At 35.8% G+C, this 18,639-nt stretch overlaps 1 protein-coding gene across 4 annotated transcripts in view; it reads right to left on the minus strand.

Moving 5' to 3' along the window:
- Positions 1-18,639, minus strand: part of SUPT3H (SPT3 homolog, SAGA and STAGA complex component) — a 277,832-nt gene that overhangs the window by 242,199 nt on the left and 16,994 nt on the right. Inside the window, exon 1 of one of the 4 annotated variants that reach the window (XM_084513423.1) lies at positions 14,473-14,548. The exons of the other annotated variants lie outside the window; for them this stretch is intronic. The gene's annotated coding sequence lies outside the window, so the exon portion shown is untranslated. Of the gene's footprint in view, positions 1-14,472; positions 14,549-18,639 lie in introns of those variants that run through there. 4 annotated transcript variants of the gene reach the window in all.

Genomic DNA, 18,639 nt, shown 5'->3' on the forward strand with positions numbered 1-18,639 from the left:
CTGAATTTCTTCAAGTAAAACAGAGTGATAGTGTAAGTTTAGAAAACATCTGTATTGGTACAAAGTCCTTAACCTAACACAGAGGTTGCACAAATACAGAAGTTGCTATTACATTCCAATTTCCCAGCAGTACAAATATCCAAGGAACATTTACTACACTTCACATCTCTCCTTTGCTAATAGGCAGTACAGGGATTTGAAGCAAGGATCTCACCTTTATACTTGTAAAAGAGAACACCTATTAACACTATTGTAATGTTCTACATAAATTGGAAGTGTTAGTGCTAGTAATGAAATAATAGATTGTAGAAGCATTGCAAAAGCAAGTATTACAGAATACTTGGCAATATCTCTGAGGAAATAGATGCTTGGGAGTAAGCCTGATGGTATCTTCTTCCTTATTCCCATAATCCCAAGAAGGCAAAAATTGTTTTTGTGGACAGTGGACTGGACCAGAATAACTCACCTCAACTTTCAAAGTGAAACCATGCATGTACTCTTATCTGTAGGTCAGCTGCTGCTTTTGACACAGTGCAGTTTTTCTTCTGGAACTGATGAAACAAATAAGGCACCCTGTATATACTTTTAAATAATTCTGACATGAAATACGGAGCTGTTCAGCCAAGAATTATTACTCCCTAATATTATTCTTATATTAATATTGTAATACATCAAGAATTTACTATAAATACCATCCTTCAAGAAGGACCAGCAAGAGTTACTTTACACAGATTAAGTAGTTATAATTCAATGGGGGGGGGAAAAAAAGGGCATTTTAAGACACGATCAACAAAAAAACTAGTTCCGAAGACTGTGCCAGAATGTGCTATTTCAGTTTATCATGTCTCAAAAAGTTGTAGGCTAGGTGAGCCATAACACTGAGCTGATACAGTATCCATGCCCTGCTGAATTTACTGTATGAATTCCACGTGTAACTGCTTTCCTTCAAATGTATCACCTTTTCCACCAAGAATCCTGTCCCTTTAAATAGAAAACTTCTAGGGAAAAAAATTGTCAAGTTTGCTCTTTAATATTGAAGGGACACGTATGTTCAAGCTTAGCGACGCTTTTATTAATAAGAGTTTGACAAATTAATGCTATTAGCTATTGTATAATGCTGGAGCACAGGAGCAGCTTTGTAATAGAGCATTTAAAGTCTGCAGGATATTTATTTCCTAACACAATCTGCAAAACTTGTTTCCTCTAAGAAAAGAACAGCAGTGTAAATTCACGTTAAAAGAGTTCATCTGCATTTTTCCAATCAGTGGTATCAAAAGTTTAACTCAGCTGCACTTGGTTATTTGTGGAATAACCAAGCCATAACAATGAATGGTTTATTTAAAACTGACAGGACCAGAAAGCAGTAACTATTTACTTAGGCGGTGTACCTTAGTATACACCAGTAAAAATGTTCTCTTTTCCCAAAAGGACTTTTTGCATAAAGGGCATTCACTTTGCTTCCTTCCCACACTTCTTACATCCAACTTTGTACATTCAAAACTAAGTACTATATTTTTCTTGCTATTCAGTATATTTTTATTTCCCCCCCTTTCTGATTAAAAGGCATAAACAGAAACACTAAAACGAATTCAGAAGGCACACTCTTTATACTGACATTTTATTAAAGAAACCAACGTTCAGGGAAAAATCCAATCCTGTGTGGATAATAAAATAACACAATCTAGGTAGCAAGAAAAAAATTAATTTAGCATCAAATGGGCAGAAATATATCTTCCACAGCAAGAATCATTTTCGTACTGCAGAAAGAACAATTTCATTCTAATGCAACACTGTGACTGTGTATTGCATATGCAAACACTCAAACTACTTTTAATTTTACAGTATTTAAGGAAGAGGACCTAAAATTACTCTGTTATTCCGTACAGCAATTAATTCAGTCATGACCTCGTGATAATTTGGGGTTCTAAGCTCATTAACATAACATTTTAATATTACCTTTAAAAATCACAAGCAAAATCTTAATTACGGCTGAGCCATCTAAGTGTGTGTTAGCACATCTTAAAATAAATGAAGACTTAACCTTGCCCAGATAGAAAGATAAATTATTACAGGGCGTGTAATAGCAAACAAAGGCTTGGAAGACCGTAATTTTGTTACTTGAAATTATAATATTAGTTTACTAACTAATTTTGAGGCACATGTGTACTGCACATGTGTAAAATCGGCTCGATGCAGCCTGCTTACATGCACACACACACGAGCTGGAATGTCCTAATTCTGATCAAAGATGTATGTAGCCGGATGTGCGGTTAATTCACTGATCAAATTTTCACAACTGAAAAACATCTTGAAAGACATAGTCCTGGTTGCCAGGAGTGCATGTAAACTGATTGTATGCTTTAGGATGCATCTTAGGACCTCTTCTGCACGCGCACACACACAAAATAAAAAGGAAGAAAGGCAGAAAAAGATGAAAAGGCACTGCTTTGCACTTCCAGTACTCTTAAAGGGCAGAGTGAGACTGTGTGAAATACACTTAAAACACCCGCAGAAGCTAAACTCTAGTCTTACTGACATGTTCTTACAGTAAGCTTGTGTTCCATAAAAACTATATAAAAGTGTCAGGAATGTAGATGCATAGCACATGCATGCAATGTATGACAAATCTGCCCTGTAACAATAATATACAGTAGCTCCTCAATGTCCGTGAAAGATTTTAAAATGCACTAAAAATCTATAAAAATACTCTACTGTCAAACTTCAAGACTGTCCACTGAACCAAGCAGATGTATTGAATAAACACTGTTTAATGGGGTTTAAATTTTATCGGCTATGTAAAAAATTAGAAGAATTTGAACTATCATTTGTTTGAAGTCTTCTACCATCACATTTAAGAATCCTGCTTGCCTATAGAGCTGACTACATATAGTAAATACACATAATACATAACGGTTACTCTATTTGATCAGATATGCATTAAATAAAAATAAGCCAAACAAACTTAAAGATACTAAGATGGGCAATAATTTTACTAGTCTCAACACTGATTTAAAATACTTCTCTCTTTTTCTCCTTTACATACCTGGTTGTTATCAATTACTGATGTGTCTTCACCCTTCTTGCTGCAAAAATTCCTTTAAAAATTAGAGCACACACAGCACAACATTTGAAACCTATATACATAAAAATACTCTTTTTTTTCAGTAGCCCAGAAAATCTGAAGGTTTTTTTAGGCTGATGATATCTTCACATAGAAACACAGAACGTCTGCAGACAGTAAGAAGCCTTTAGTAAGCCTTTTTGCTGCACCATAATAATCTGATCCAGAAATTCAAGGGTACCTTAAACAACGGGCTACCTGTTCTAGCCATGCTTAGGAATGTGGCCAAATCATTTTTATTGATTTAACCTTTATAGGAATGCTACATATCCTCAGAGCAAAACATTTCTAATGCATTTATAATATGATATACCTCTGAGAAGTTATGAAAAAAAAATCTTATGACAGATAGGTTAGCCCCCTTCCACTATTACGTTTTTCTGATCTAGTGATCGATAGGCATTCGTGTTAGACTATTTTGTGAGTTTGTATGTGTTCGTATTCATAGGATAAAATCAGAAACTGTAACACTTACAGAAGACAAGACGAATATCTGACCTGTCTTTGTTTAAGAAATAAGAACTGCTGAACTGATAGCCAAGACTCTAAATACTCCTTTCATTCTAGAATTACACATCAATCATGTTACCTGCAAACATATCAAGTTAAAACTTTCAGAATTTACAGTCCTTTCTGAATAAACTGAGCAGCATGCTAGTTATGTTCAGAGAGCTTACAGAAGGTGGTTTGTGTATCTCTCCAGAATTCTTAAAGAAGCACTTCTTAAATTCCCTCTTCATCAGAAATCTATTTCGTATACATTTCAAATCAGTATTTCTTGATGTCACAATTCATATTCTATTATTTTTAAGTGCGGGTTTGAAAAAAATTGTATATTTTAGTATTTGTTGTTCTTTTGAATGTTACAAACCACACTTGAGCATTACCACGAGTCACTTGTTTTTCAGAAAGTGAACTGTTCAGAGTTGCTCATTATGGTAGACTCCTTAACAGGGCAAAGCAGACATGAAAACCGTCTGAGAAGTCAGTCAAACAAAAGTAAATATTCTCGTGTTACATATTATATTAGTTATGTGTCTTTTAAAGAAAATCAGGGGTGGTTTTTGTTTGGTGTTTTGGGTTTTTTCTTGTTTGTTTACTTGGTTAACAAGTAAATGGAGAAAACCTGGAAATGAAAATTATTCCTATTTCTAATTCTAATAAAAAATCTAGTATGTTAGCCTTCACAACTGAGAAAGCATAGCCAAGAACACTTTAGGTGGGCAATACACTGTACTGCAGATCACCTATTTTAATACAATTTCTCTCTACTTTTTCTCTGAAGACAATAATGTCTGGAGACCATATTAAGGTCTCATTCATCTCCAGAGAAATATGTAGCAACCCTACAAAGAGAAAAATACTAAAATAATTTGTTAGTGAGATAAGGGCCTATCTGCACTGTAACGTAGCCTGTGAAGTTACTACAACAAAGAAATCAGTTTAACTAGAATATATGACTTACCATAAAAAACACACCTGCAAATTGTTTTACCTTTTTTTGTTGTTGTTGTTTGTTTTGTTTTAAATAAGAACTTGGATTTTTTTTTCCAGAAAATAAATTACTAATTTTGTCTCTTCTCACATTTTTTCCTAAAAAATATTCTGAAGGTAAATCCATACCCAAACATACAATATTCACACACAAAATATCCCTCTGACGTGAGCCTCATGTTTTGCTAAACCAGACAAATTTAAGACCTTACTGTGATACACATCAATGATTTTTATAAGGACAGCCTAGTTTTACCTTTGTTCATGTTGCATATCAGGGATCTGACCAGATGAGTGCTTGCCCTTATGCAAACCCAGTTTGCTCTGTACTACAGTAGACTGAGAGCGTTCATCAGTTGCCACGTGAAGATCAGGGACAATAATCAAAGAATAAATACCTAATAATTTCAAACAAGATCATTAAAGCATATCAGAGCATACTTGATTTCAGCTTTTATACCTGTAGAGTAAAAGGAAATGGAGCAGAAAGGAACCAAAGCAACTGACAGATCAGAAATAAATAATTTGGTTGATAAACATTTGAAAGTCTCTGTAATTAATAGGTTGGTGCTGAGTGCTGAGTCTCCCAGTTTTACAGTTATAGTAGAAAACTTCTGTTTTTGCGTTTTATTACAGTTCACCTTAAGGAAGGTAATACTGAAAAATACTGGAATGTTAGAAATGCAAGCTGTCCTCACAGACAGTGGTGATGGAAAAAGGCCTAGTTTAAATGCTTTAGCAGTAATAAAACTGCTTATAGTAGTACTCAGTTTTTGCAACATAATAGATATTAGATATGTTTGTACAAGAGGCTTTATTAGCATCGTTATCCTGGCAAACAATAACGTCTTTTGATACTACAGAAAAGCTGCTCTGTGCTGGTGGGCAAGGAGGGTCAGATGGAAAACTAACTCCATGCTCTTAACCTGTAAACTCTTTCCTGACTACTAACCTAGCAGGGGAGTCCCACAGCCTTCCCACGAACTCAGGTAGGGAGCCTTCTGCTCTGGTCTGCAGGAACAGCACACGTGCCCTTGCAGCTTCAAGAGTGCCAGCCTCCTTGGCAGCTCTCTCTCTAAGTTTGTCGACACAGGTTTGCCACAGAAAAGTTGCCTCCAGATTTCCAGCTCATAAAGGAGTCTTAACATACACACACTTACATACACACGCACACATGTATACACACTGACACATGCACGCACATAAAAAGATCCATACTTGACTACTCAAGCCTGCAAGCTATTAGAGGAGCAATTGTGATACTTTTGGAACCCTAAAATTTAATTTCAATGGGTTGAATAGGGGAATACAAAGTGAGGAGACAATGGGCTCTGGGAACATATTTTGCAAGGCTGTTTTATAGGGACTCAAAAAGGAAATTGTACAGATGAGACAGGCTATCTATCTGGCATGTGACTGGCATTATACAACAGAGAGGAGCACCAAAAATTCTTATCCCTGATGACATACGGGTTCTTAGAGTGATGGAAGTATTACAGGTCAGGCAATGCATACATTTTGACAACGTATAATTTGAGTAACTCGGCTTGTTTTCATGGCACTTCTAATAACTCTTCCTCATTTCCCATTGTTTTTTCCCCATAACTCTTCCCCATTTCTGATTGTTTTGGTTTAACAACTCTCCCCACATTTTCAAATACTAGAAATACTGTAACATTCTCATTTCACAGCCAAGAGTCAGACTCTGGCAAGCTTGTCTCTTCACAATTTACTACCCACCTCTTGTACTTCCAACCTTCTCTACCTCCGGTCTTGAAAGTAAAGAGTCCGCTTTCAAATGCCAGACAGATGTCAATGGTCCTTTCTTTCAGTAGTGTTTAGACTTAGACACTATCTTCCTATTTTGTCTTTCTTTTTCCTTATAGCATGGGGCATAACTCCTGCAAGAAGCTGATTCCAAATTTACTTGAATATATTTCGTCCATATAGCATATTCTTATTATTACTAGTATTATATTATTCTATATTTAAAATTGTTTAAAAAGAACGTGATCACCTGAATAAAATTCTTTCAGCTGTCTTATTTGCAGACAGCAGTGTGAAATGTGTCTGATACGCATTCTACTCCTACTCCTGCTTCTGAGTCAGAGCCAACTGGCAATCCTAGGCATCATAACAACCAATTGGCATCTTTCATTTCTTTAGCAGGAACTTCAAAGATTGTTTTTTAATATACATCTGTACAGTCCCTACCATAACAAAAATACTTATCCATAGCTACAACTCCAATAGGAAAACCTAAATAAAAAACAATAGCAGAAATTTTATATACAGCATCATCAGCTCAACCTCACTGAACATCTGTTTCTTTCAACCTTTACTCTAGGCTAACTTATTCTGATGAACATTTGAGAAGTCTGTCCTTAAAAATAAATAAATAACTTTTAAAGGCATACTGATGACTCATCTACAGGACTTAGTAATTTTGGTTCTTGCTGGAAAAATGCTTAGCAAATATTGTCAGCAAAATACTTCCATTTTCTTTGCATAAGCATATTTTGAACCTGAAAATAGCAATGTTAACAATTGTGCCATCACCAAATATAGCTGTTCCCTATTTTGGATAGGATACTGAAGGTATTCAACTAGAAAACTGATTTTGGCTGCAAGTAAGTATTTTTTAAAAAATTCAAAGCATTTATGATTTTTTCAAACCTCACTGACCGAGACTTGGTTGTGTCAACAACGCCACACAGGATTCTGAGAACAAAACACGATTATTCCGTTCTTTCTAGGCCAGTTTCCTAAAAGCCCAGTTCACACCATACACAAAGCACTGTCCCGCATCTGGTCCTCGTACATCAATCCTTTTTGCTCAACCTGCTGCTACTCCTGGGATCCTGACCAAGTTGAAACGGTCAACCTACAAACACTTGTAGGGTACCAAGGTGGGAAGACAATCGAAATGGATTAATCAAGAACAAATAGATGTCATATTAACCCAGCTGATTAACTTGAAAGAAAAAAAAATGGCTTTGTCAATAAAGACGAAGCATCAGAATCAATGCAACTTGGCTCCAGAAAAAAAATGTCAATGCTGCCAACCTATTCTCCATGGGAACTTGCAAACTCAGAATAGAATAAGTATCACACTGCGGAGGAAGTGTTGCAAACTGTAATTCATATTGATGACAAAATGTAAGATATTTTTAAGAGTCCCACAGGGAGATCCTGTGCCCGTTTTTGTTTAGGTTAATACATTCAGCATCGATGAGAGAACAGGAACAGTATTTATTGGAACACTTATTGGAATTTACTATGACATCAAGCTGGAAGGCTCTCAAATGTTTGAGGAGAAAAGGATCAGTCAGAGAAAGTCTGAAACTAGCAGTATAAAATTAATCAGACAAGAGTAAAAATGCAGAGAATCAACTGTTTATTGTAAGGTGAATAACCTCAAGAAAGGAAACATGGAAGAAAATCTGTCAATTAAGAAGGCTCACAAACTAAGCGGACAGGTGTTCAAGTCATTCTTACAGACACTATCAGGACTGACATATAGCCAGAGGATGTAGGAGATAACGAGATATACAGAATCTAAGAGCTCAATTAGAAAACCTTTTACCTGATCAAAAATAAGGAGTTAATAACAGTTTTAGAAACCATGATCTATGTGAAGAAGTTAAAGAAACATTTCAAACATGCATGTCCTTCGCATCCAACATATTTTCATATGATATCCACGGTCACTAGCACTACTAGTCCACACTAGTCCTACTTCTTCTACAGCCTTGTGCAACAAGAGGAGTCAGGTATCACAGCCATCATTGCATTAGAGGAACAGGTTAGGAACTATAAGCATAAAAAAAGTCCTGTGAAAATTGTCCAACACTCCCCTTCGCTACAGTTTGTACCAGGTGAGACAGTTTGCTGTCCTACCTCAGTGACCCAGCCCAGAGAAAGTAGTTCCCTCCCAGTCCCAAACATCTTTTATCAATGATTATTTTACTTGTTAGTCATTGAACACAGGTAAAGGCTTTTGCACATATTTAATTTTCCAGAGGAAAAGGTAGGATGGAAACTTTGCAGTGACTCAGCTACTCCTGAAAGATGTGTTTAGATGCCCACCTTTATTCTGCAGTTAGTTATTACTCCTGAATGAAAGGGGAAAGAACAACTTTCTATTTAATAAGGGTAAAAGCATTTATACTCAAGAGTATGACAGAGTATGTAAATTGGTATAAGCTCACATCCTCATTTATCTATAGGAAATCTGCATGCTCAAATTCAAGCAGAATATGACTTAAAAAAAATCACTAGGCTTGACAACATTTGAGTGAAAGATTTTATTTATAAATAGGCCTTACTTAGTGAAACACTTAAGTACACACACAACTACTTTTATGACAGTCCCAGCAAAGTTGATACTAATATCCATCTCAAAATTTCAAATCATCCCGATAACCCATGTAAAGTATATATTTAAAAAAAATAAAAATGCGTATCCATATCCTACTACAGAGTTTGATAAGTGATGCCCAACTCATTTTTGATTTGTAATTGCAACAAGGAAGTCAAACTATGAGGATAGGAATCAGCTCCACAAGATGGTTTTTCCTGTTGAGAGTGAAATTCAGATTTGTTCAAGATAACTTCAGGCAAGTCTTAAAGCATCTGAATGTTGACTCAGCAAAGAAAAAGTCATGCTAATCATAATATATGCATGCTAATCATAATATATAATAAACAGTGGATTTTTTTCTTTTTTTTTTTTTTGGTATATTCTTAAATATTACTAAAAGGAGCTCAGACAAATTAACTGGCTGGCTCCAGCTGCTTCATACTGCTTCAGTAGCAAATAGCAGCTAAATATGCAGCAGCAAATGTGCCTTGAATAGGTAGTTAAGCTGCCATTTTTATTTTTATTTTTATTTTTATTTTTTAACACTGATGGCACAAGTGGCTAGGGAACTCAGCTGACAGACTTCACTACAGAGCAGTGCTGGTTTGATTCAGATACGTTTTAGAACCCCCTCCTGGAAAAACATACCTAATCAAAACACTGTGTTTCTTTTTTTTGGTAAAGGATTATCCCCTGTTAATTTGAACAAAGCAGCAGAGTTTTCTGGAAACTGACATCTTTGCAGACAAATTTTTCAACTCAAAGACAGTCTGAAGTGTCCAAGCCCACCCACTTTGACTTACAAGTCAAGCTGAATACTTTAAGATAGAGGACCTGAGAAAGACTTGAGAGATGTGACTAATACTTAATTCAAGACTGATGACCAAAAAAAAAGGTTAAGAAGATATAAAGACAATTATACAGATCTCTCTGCCAGTAGTCTCAAAAGATAAGAAAGGAAATATATTGACGAGGTGAAAAGGAAGACTGCATCAAGTCACTCGTCATCACTTCTTTGAAAAAAATACTTGGCCTTTTCATTTGGCAAAAAGTAAAGATCACTTAACAAAAGCTGTTGTATAAATTATAAGCAAACATATCAAGAAGGCTTCATTAATCAAATTTAAATTGTAACTACTGCACTATGTGTACAATTGCAACTGCAGAGTTTTAATAGTCTTTCCTTCGATCCAAAACATCATTTCCCTCCTCCAAGTTTAAAACTCCCTGCAATAGGTTTTTCACCAGCTTTGGCTGTAGTACATAGGCTGTTTTTTAAAAGGCTCAATTGCATAAAAGATAACTATGCTTCTGTGATCAGCAGTAAAACATTCTTTAGTAGGTGAAAACAGAGATATAGGGAAAGATACAAGCCTTTCACCTACCACAAAAATAAACTCAGTGATACCTCTGTAAAGTAGCAGCAATTGTTCTTCATGCTTTCACTACCCCACATTTGAAGAAGAAAAAAAAAAAAAAAAAAAAAAAACCACGATCAAAATAACCATAGCAATGACAGCTATCATCAGCTGGAGGGGATGCTAGCCTTTCAGAAGAGTGGATATGAATTGTTATTGGTACCAGCAACCAACACTTGTCTGTAACAGTAGATGGAAACACTTGGCATGCAGGGAAAACCATGATGCAAGCTAATAAGTAGCAAAGAATGACACAAAAAGAAAAAAATAAATCTAATTCCTGTTTTATTTCTATTCAGTCAGACAACTATCTTCACTTAAGTGTGAATGGAGGAACTAGTGTTGCCAAAAAAAAAAAGTCAGACATCCTTAGAGATATTAAATGTATTTCATAGCATCAGCTGTCGGAATAAAGAAAGCTTTATTGAAATTGCTAAGGAGAAGACAAAAGTATTAGTTAAAACTTTTTAAATGGTCTGCAGAAGTTTCTGCCTAAGGCCTCAATTTTCAATTGAGAAAATAGTGTTATGACTTGCCTGTTTCAAAAAGATCATAATGATTAATCAAATAATATCTTTCCCTCAAAAGCTACGTTGCCATATAGAGAAGTCTTTTAAGAAAGAAATGAAATGCTCAGCATAAAGTTCTTAAATACACATTTGAATAAGCAATTTTAAAGATTCAGTCGATTTCTCTAGATTAATCTAAACATTTAACAAAAATAGCTGGTGGTTTGGACTTTTGATTTTTATCTGTCTTAAGAATTCAAAGATAAATATTGCCATCCTAATCCCAGTTCCAGAAATATACATGACTTTGATTATTCAAAAGCTGCCCATTTTTCAGAAATAGTTCTGTAATTCATTAGAAAGAGAGATGAAACGCTAGTGCTTTTTTTCCATAAGCTGATCACACACATCTGGTTTAGTCTTCTGAAGCATAAAAGGACCTGACAGACACTGAGATGTCACGTCAAAGGCAGCGGTGGTCACTATAACGAGAGCAGTACGTCTGTGCAGGGGTCCTGCCTGGGCAGGTGGCGTGGAAGATCCTGCCAGTGCACACTCAAAGGCATAGTTTGTTTTAAGGCACTTCTTTCCAAAGAAGGTCTCATTCTTGAAAGTATAAGATTGGCATTTAATAGAGAAACAGAGCAGAAGGAAGCTTGCCAACTAGCTACAGAGCCTTCCAATTGAATGTCACCAGATATGCATCTAGCCTGGTTGTGCAGCATGCATTAAAGCTGGTTCAGTTTACTTGATTTTTCAGCATCCCCTACACAGGGCTACTTACTGGCCGTTTCAGTTCAGAAAGCACAAACAGACCTAGAAGCACACAGAACGATCAACATTTATAAACCTACAGTTTTTAAAAGGTAGTTTACATACAGATAGATTTAATTACACGATTTGCATTACACATTCGATTTGCATTTCAGAGTTGCACAAACTTTGATTTCCACGACTGATCTGTCTGCTATAAAAAGCAAAACTGGAATTGTCAGGGCATCAGCAGAAGCTTAGGAAGTCTAACAGCTGTAGCATTTTTCTGCATTAAACGCAAAAGACTACTCTGATCATCTTCAGAGTCCGCATTCCCTCTTAGCAAATGATACAGTGAAAAATGGTTTCACTTGCATCAAAGCTTATATTAGCAAGCAAAGTCCTGCGCAGTTCTATGGTTCTCAAAGCCATGCAGCCTTTAAAAAGACAACATGTTAGTCTTATTCAGCCCCTAATATCAGCATCATGCTATGAATAGATGTTTGCTCTTCTCTCAAGTCTGTATACACACACACAAATATGCATACATTTAAATATATATATATATTTTTGTATACTACCCAGTATACCACAGTGAAGTCCTCATTATTAAGATTGCAAATCAAAAGACAGCAATGCAGGCTGCCAAATAACTCATTATTAACTACACCTCATTACTTAACTATTAGATGAAAGGTACTTGGGGAAAAGAGATCTGCCTGTCACAAACCTGCCACCAACCAGTTAGACATTCAGTTTAAAGCTACCAAGAGCTACAAAACATTGACTTCTTTAGGTAGCTTTTTTGAGGAGCAGGAGGTTCAAGAAAATGCATTTAAACAAATCAATCTCTTCCTGCATGCTCACATTTTGATTCCCATGATATTTCCTAGATAGCTAGGCAAACAGATTAAAATTAACTTGAGGTCAACAAAATGTTGTAGATACATACATGCACACAAAGAAGCAGACAGTATTTATTTTAATAAAAATAACGCATTTTTTTTTTTAGTAAAAGAGAGGAATGGAGGGATATTTTTCCATCTTTTCCAAATAACTGATAAAGTCTCAAGGTTGGCTCAAACTTTTTAAAGCTTTTTGAAAAACTTTTTTTTTTAAATCATAATAAATTTCAGCACTATAGCAGTAATGCAAAATACACTTCAGGTTTAAGAGTAACACAGTGTTACCAGTAACACAATGTTACCAGTATGTTTTGTCATAACTGGTCAGTGAAACAGTAATTTCCAATACTTTGTGCGTAAGTTTCCCCAAAACTACAGGCAGATAACAGAGTGTTTGGGGTCTGGGGAGAGTTTGTTAACTTTATTTATTTATTTTTCCCAGGGAAATATGCAGAATTACTTTGTTTATATTTTAAAACATAGATCTCCACTAGCTTTGCAGTCTAGCAGAAAAAGCAGCCATAGTGGCTTATTAAACCACATTGATACATACCTTCCATAAGGACTATATATTTTCTCCTCTTAACTGGGCTACTGAAAGGGACTTTCCACAAAATTAAAAATTCTTTCGTAACTTTAGATGCTGTTTAATATTAAGGTCTAGTGTTCATTTATAAGTTTTTTTCCAGAGTAGTTACACTAGCTTAGATACACTGGAAATAAAGCAGTTTTCTACTGCAGGTCACAGAAGTTAAACAAAGCAGACTATAAAATAAATACACAGTTTCCTCATATAGTTGTGGAGCAATCCGATATACAGTCTGAGTAGGTAGGCTGGACCCGATGACCTCCAAACATCCCTTCCAAACTCACCTTTTGCATGACTCCATTCTATGGTCTTATTATTTAACTGGTGCAGAATCTGTTGATAATGAGTGTGTATGTGCACACGTGTGTGTACCATTTAAACAGAAACCCAAGTTGTATGATCGCATAAAAAAAGCATAGACCTAACCCTCAGGTTCTTGATTTCCTATGAAAAACTCAAGAGTAAAAAGCTGAACAACTACGAACTGTGAGTATGGTTGAGAGGAGAGCTACCTTATTTGTGGAACGCCAGGAACCTTTCCTAATGCTAAAGTGTTAATTTTTTTTAATAAGAGAGTATAGTTTACCATGAAATTCATTTGCCATCTCCCCAAGTTTTAAAATAGCCAGATGTATTAATACTTGGCGGAACTCAACTGTATTCCTGGAAGGCTTTTATATCACTGTGTACATATCAAATGTCTGTGTTATCTTGCTGTACTTCACCAAAAGCACAAACAGGATTTAGGCATGGACTAGATATGCTGAAGGCTTTACACAAACAAAGAGCTGAACATTGAGTGATTCATAGTGAAGTATCACTATAGTTTCAAAATGGATAGTCATGCTTTATTTCAGGACCAAAAACACACTCCTTCAAGATATTTTATCCAAATGACTCTGAATCATAGTTAAAGGAGAACAACAAGCCATCTGCTAGTGATACAACACTGGTTCAAAACTTAAATGAGTGTTTAACACATTGTCCTTTCCAGGGTCACAACACAGCCTACTGAGTTTCTATAGCATTGCATCTTCATTTTCCAGGCGTAAGACTGTGTCATGGCTGTTGCCTTTTTAAGTAAGAAAAAGACCCACACATAAGCAAAGCAGAGCTTCTTCAGAAATACTCACTGAGTCTAGAAATGGAGGATGATTCAAAACCACAACTACTCAATTTTCTAAAGGTTGTACAAATCATGTTAGGGGAAAGGGGAGAAAAACAATCTGAGCTAAAAATAAGTAACAAAGAAACATTATCATTCAGACAAGGGTACATTAGGTCAGAAGCTGCTGTTTTTTAACAGCATAAAGTGCTTACAGCTTTCTGTTCGAAAACCCAAGTAGAAACACAAAGCCACCATCACCAAATGAGAAGAGCAAGTAAGTTGTCTGCTCAGCATTTTCTGTATGAAAAAAAAAAAAAAAGAGCTTTAAGCATAAACTACGTGTTTGGGGCAGTGGATTATTTTAAAGCCAAAAAAGCACATCATTGCTAACATATTAAGAAACTGCCAATACTATTTTGTAGAATAAACCTAACACTTGCCATTAGACTATTCTTGTACGTGTCCTGTCTCCACCCTCCTCCCACTCCGCCGTTACTCTTACTGACATTTCTACCATCCAATTATATCACAACTGCTAAATTATTATTTACCATTTCTAAAGCCAAGCTAAAAGAAATAGTATCAGTTATTCAGCAAATCTAGCACATTAGAAATGATAACAAACAGCAATATTTAATATGCAGTATATTATATATTATTTTTATATATTATATATAACAAAGTCAATTGGAAGAGCAAGCAGAGGGAGTCATCCAATGGAAATTAAAGGTATGATAAAGCCATTTAGAGACTTGTATTAAAAAAAAAAGTGATGATGTTAAGCTCTCACTCTTTAGCTCTTTTATTGCAAGTCCCAGAGCCAGTGTGGGATTTGAGGATAAACTAATCACCTTACAGACCAATTTAGGGAGAACGTCATAATCTAAATTACTATGTTGCAATCGCAATGACAGAGAAAAACACAAACACCTCACTCTAACCACTAAGGGATATCTCGTAGCTCCGAAGAGGCAGTTCCATACCAGGGGTGGCAGACATCAGCATCAGACAAGCAAAAGCTGGGAAGGATTCTAGAGCCTTTGTGCCTCAGAGGGAAAAATAAAAATAAATAAATAAATAAAAACAGAAGTATTCCTCTCCAAAGCAATAGCAGACAGCTGAAGGAGCAGAAAGAGCACCTGGATGAGAATATTGTGACTCAAATACCTAAGATACAGTGCAGTCTGCAGAGGCTCCTTCTGCTCCTTCTGACTCTGCTCCCACATATTCCAATTGTGAACTTCCAATTCCTTATCTGATACAACCATAAACAATTCTGCAGAGTGCAATGACATCAGCAGAACAAAAAAAAACACACACACAATAATTACAGCATCTATCCCACTACTGTTCTGCACAGCTAAATGATGTTCTACTACAGCGCTGCGTACTGACATGTACAATCTGTACTGTCAAATTAGATGCAACTAGAACAAATAAATTGTAATTACAAGTTATACAGCTGCAGTTTAAAGACTTCAGCAGTTAAGAAACGACTCACTCACCAGTTATGGTTATGGCTGTACTTAAACTAGATTTTCAGATTCATTCTGCTAGAACCAATGTATTACTTTTTTATTTATTTTTTTACACTTGAGAAAACAAGTAGAAAACACTGAACTCGATTAACATACTAGCTTATGATTTAATTGGTATTCAGTTACAATACCAACTGTACGTCTTCACTTCAGAAGGACAGTTCACTTCCAAATTTAAAAGTCTTTCACTTTGCTATTAGAAGATACGTTAAAGTAACTTACCAAAATCCGAAACCAGAGAATTCCAGGAATCTCATTTTAAAAGCCTGGAATCATGTATCTTAAAATACTTCCATACCAAACAGAAAAATCCAAACATAGGACATACTTGAGAAGTTGTATGCAACTCAGAACAAATAACTAAGTAGAACCGTGCATGTTGTAACCTTCCTTAGAGGAACTCTTCCTGTGCTTATAAAAACAGGTTTCGCAAATTAACTGCAAAACCTATATTAACATTGAACTTTCAAGAGAAAAATGCAGCGCTAGTAGAGCAGAACTACTTGGGTTTTGTGCATCTCATTATGCTAAACTTCAGCTAATTCTCTTCAGGGTAAAAACTGCTGTCCAGATTAAGCCCGTTAACCTTTCCCCATAAAAACATCCTTCATGTGTTTCTTTTGCAAACTTTCTGAGTATGAGTGCAAATTTGAAATTAGTTACGGGAAATTTCCTTCAGCAGTTTGTGAAGAGACACAGCACTGCATTTTCTCCATGTAAGAGGCTGCTTGGGCACTGGACGTTAAGAAAGATCCTTTTGCCCCTTCATAAGCAAAGACGAGATAATCAACAGAAAAAGGAGAAAGGCAAGAGATAGAGCACATTTCAGACGTGATGTTTGAGAGGTATCATTCAAGTGAATTCTGCTACTAAATGGTAAAATGTAACTTTGGTATTACTAAAGGGTCATCTAAAATAACTACACTTAAAAATGTGGTACAGAAACGTGGTACAGTTTTCCATTTTCAGCTTTTAAGTCTTTTAGCATCAGTTGTTTGAACCCTACCAGGCCTCCTCAACAAAATCGTGTTGTGCTATTGGCTGTATACAGAAGAAACTCTGCCTTTTAAAGCTTAAAAATAAACCAATCACCTCAGCAGCAGGAAGATCTGCAGCAATTCCTCTAAGGAATGTCCTTCCTCTAATCTGCCCTACCTGTGAAAGAAAAACTTAGTTCTGCTCCTACTTTTCTATCTCGTACCACTCTTGCCTGATGTATTTGATGAGGTAGACACAAGAAGAAAAACACTGTTGGGTAAATAAGTTCCAATCACATCTGTTGCCATTCTGTCTTTAGCAAAGGGTCAAAAAAAAAGTCTGCAGAGAGGGCTTTCAGCTCAGTAGGCTAAACTGGTTATTTTTGAACAATGCAATCTCAGCAAAATTCAGGGTTCAGATATGGTAAACAAGTACAGGACAGAATAGAGAAATTCTTTACAATCCCAAATTACAGTTTGGTTAACCAGAATGCTCCCAAAGCCAGGTCATTACTGCTGTTTTCTTCCACTATCATTCCAAATGAACTATCCAGAGTCAGATGATTTCGCTGATCAACTTCAAAGCAAAGAGGGATAGGCACACGAACGACTGAAGTCATAAGGTTATAGTCATAAAAGGGTTCTGTGAATACTATCATATCTCATTACAGTAAGATAAAACAAATTATTATTAATATTCAACTCAAACACATGTTTATTGGGTGTTGCAAGCTGCATGAATCCTGCACCATTTTATTAAAAACAATCACATGGACTGTCTATTCAGCATAACTTCCTAGTCACCATAATCATTTACTTGTTTCAAATAGAATCAGGGCCCGCATGCACTCCGCATTCCAAGAAACCTAAGATATACGAAAGGCAACACTCTAAAAACTTTCTTTCTCCCGGGGAAGAACTGAACCTGGCATGAGGGGAAACCTCCTGAGGAACCTGGCATGAGGGGAATGGCAGCTCTGGTGTTTATGCTTGCTCACAAGGGCCAGTCATCTTATACATTTGGGTGTTAAACAGAAAACAAAAAAAAAAAAACAAAAAAAAAAAACTCACAAAGTAATCAAGGCCATTATCACAAATAGAATTATAAAAAACAAAGTTTTGAAGACCAGGATAATAAATTAGATGTTTATCAAAAAACAAGTAGCAGCAGAAGCTAGAAATCAGATAGAGAATATTTTAAAAGTTTTCTTATTAATTCATAAAACAAAACACTTTAGGTAGAATATTCAACAGGGAGTTATGTCTTGCAAACAGCATAAAATGCATATTTATTTTTATTTAATTAGCATGTAATCTTAATGAAGTATTTAATTATAATTATTCTGTATTTAATTATAATTATTCTAATACTTGGAGCTGGATAAATAAACAAAAACCTAGGTGGCAAAACACACCTGTATGCATCGTAGTCCTTTCATGTTATATACGGTATGCATTTCTTCAGCACTGAGAAACAAGTTCCTTGAACCTTCTAACTGACATGGAAATGCTACTTTAGCATACAAAAGCACTCGTTATTAACAACATTTGCATTTTTCTATTTGAAAATAAATTTAAGACCCAGTACTGGGACACACCAGTAAAATCTTCCCGGGCATTCAGTGATGAACAAATTCTAATCCAACTCAAGTCAGCAGGAGTTATCTAAATACATTAGTGGGACAAAAGATTAGTTCAGGGATCGTGTTTTTGACCTCCTATGTCAACACAGAGCATCCAGATATTGCCTGTGGTGTGGTGTAGCACAGTGTCACTATACTGAGTTTTGAGTTTTGGTTAGTTATAACAATGCAACTTTTCCACAGCAGTGCCACAGATCTACAGAGTTAGAAGTTTTTACTTT

This window comes from Aythya ferina (genome assembly GCF_964211825.1).
Source record: "Aythya ferina genome assembly, chromosome: 3".
Taxonomy (NCBI): Eukaryota; Metazoa; Chordata; class Aves; order Anseriformes; family Anatidae; genus Aythya; species Aythya ferina.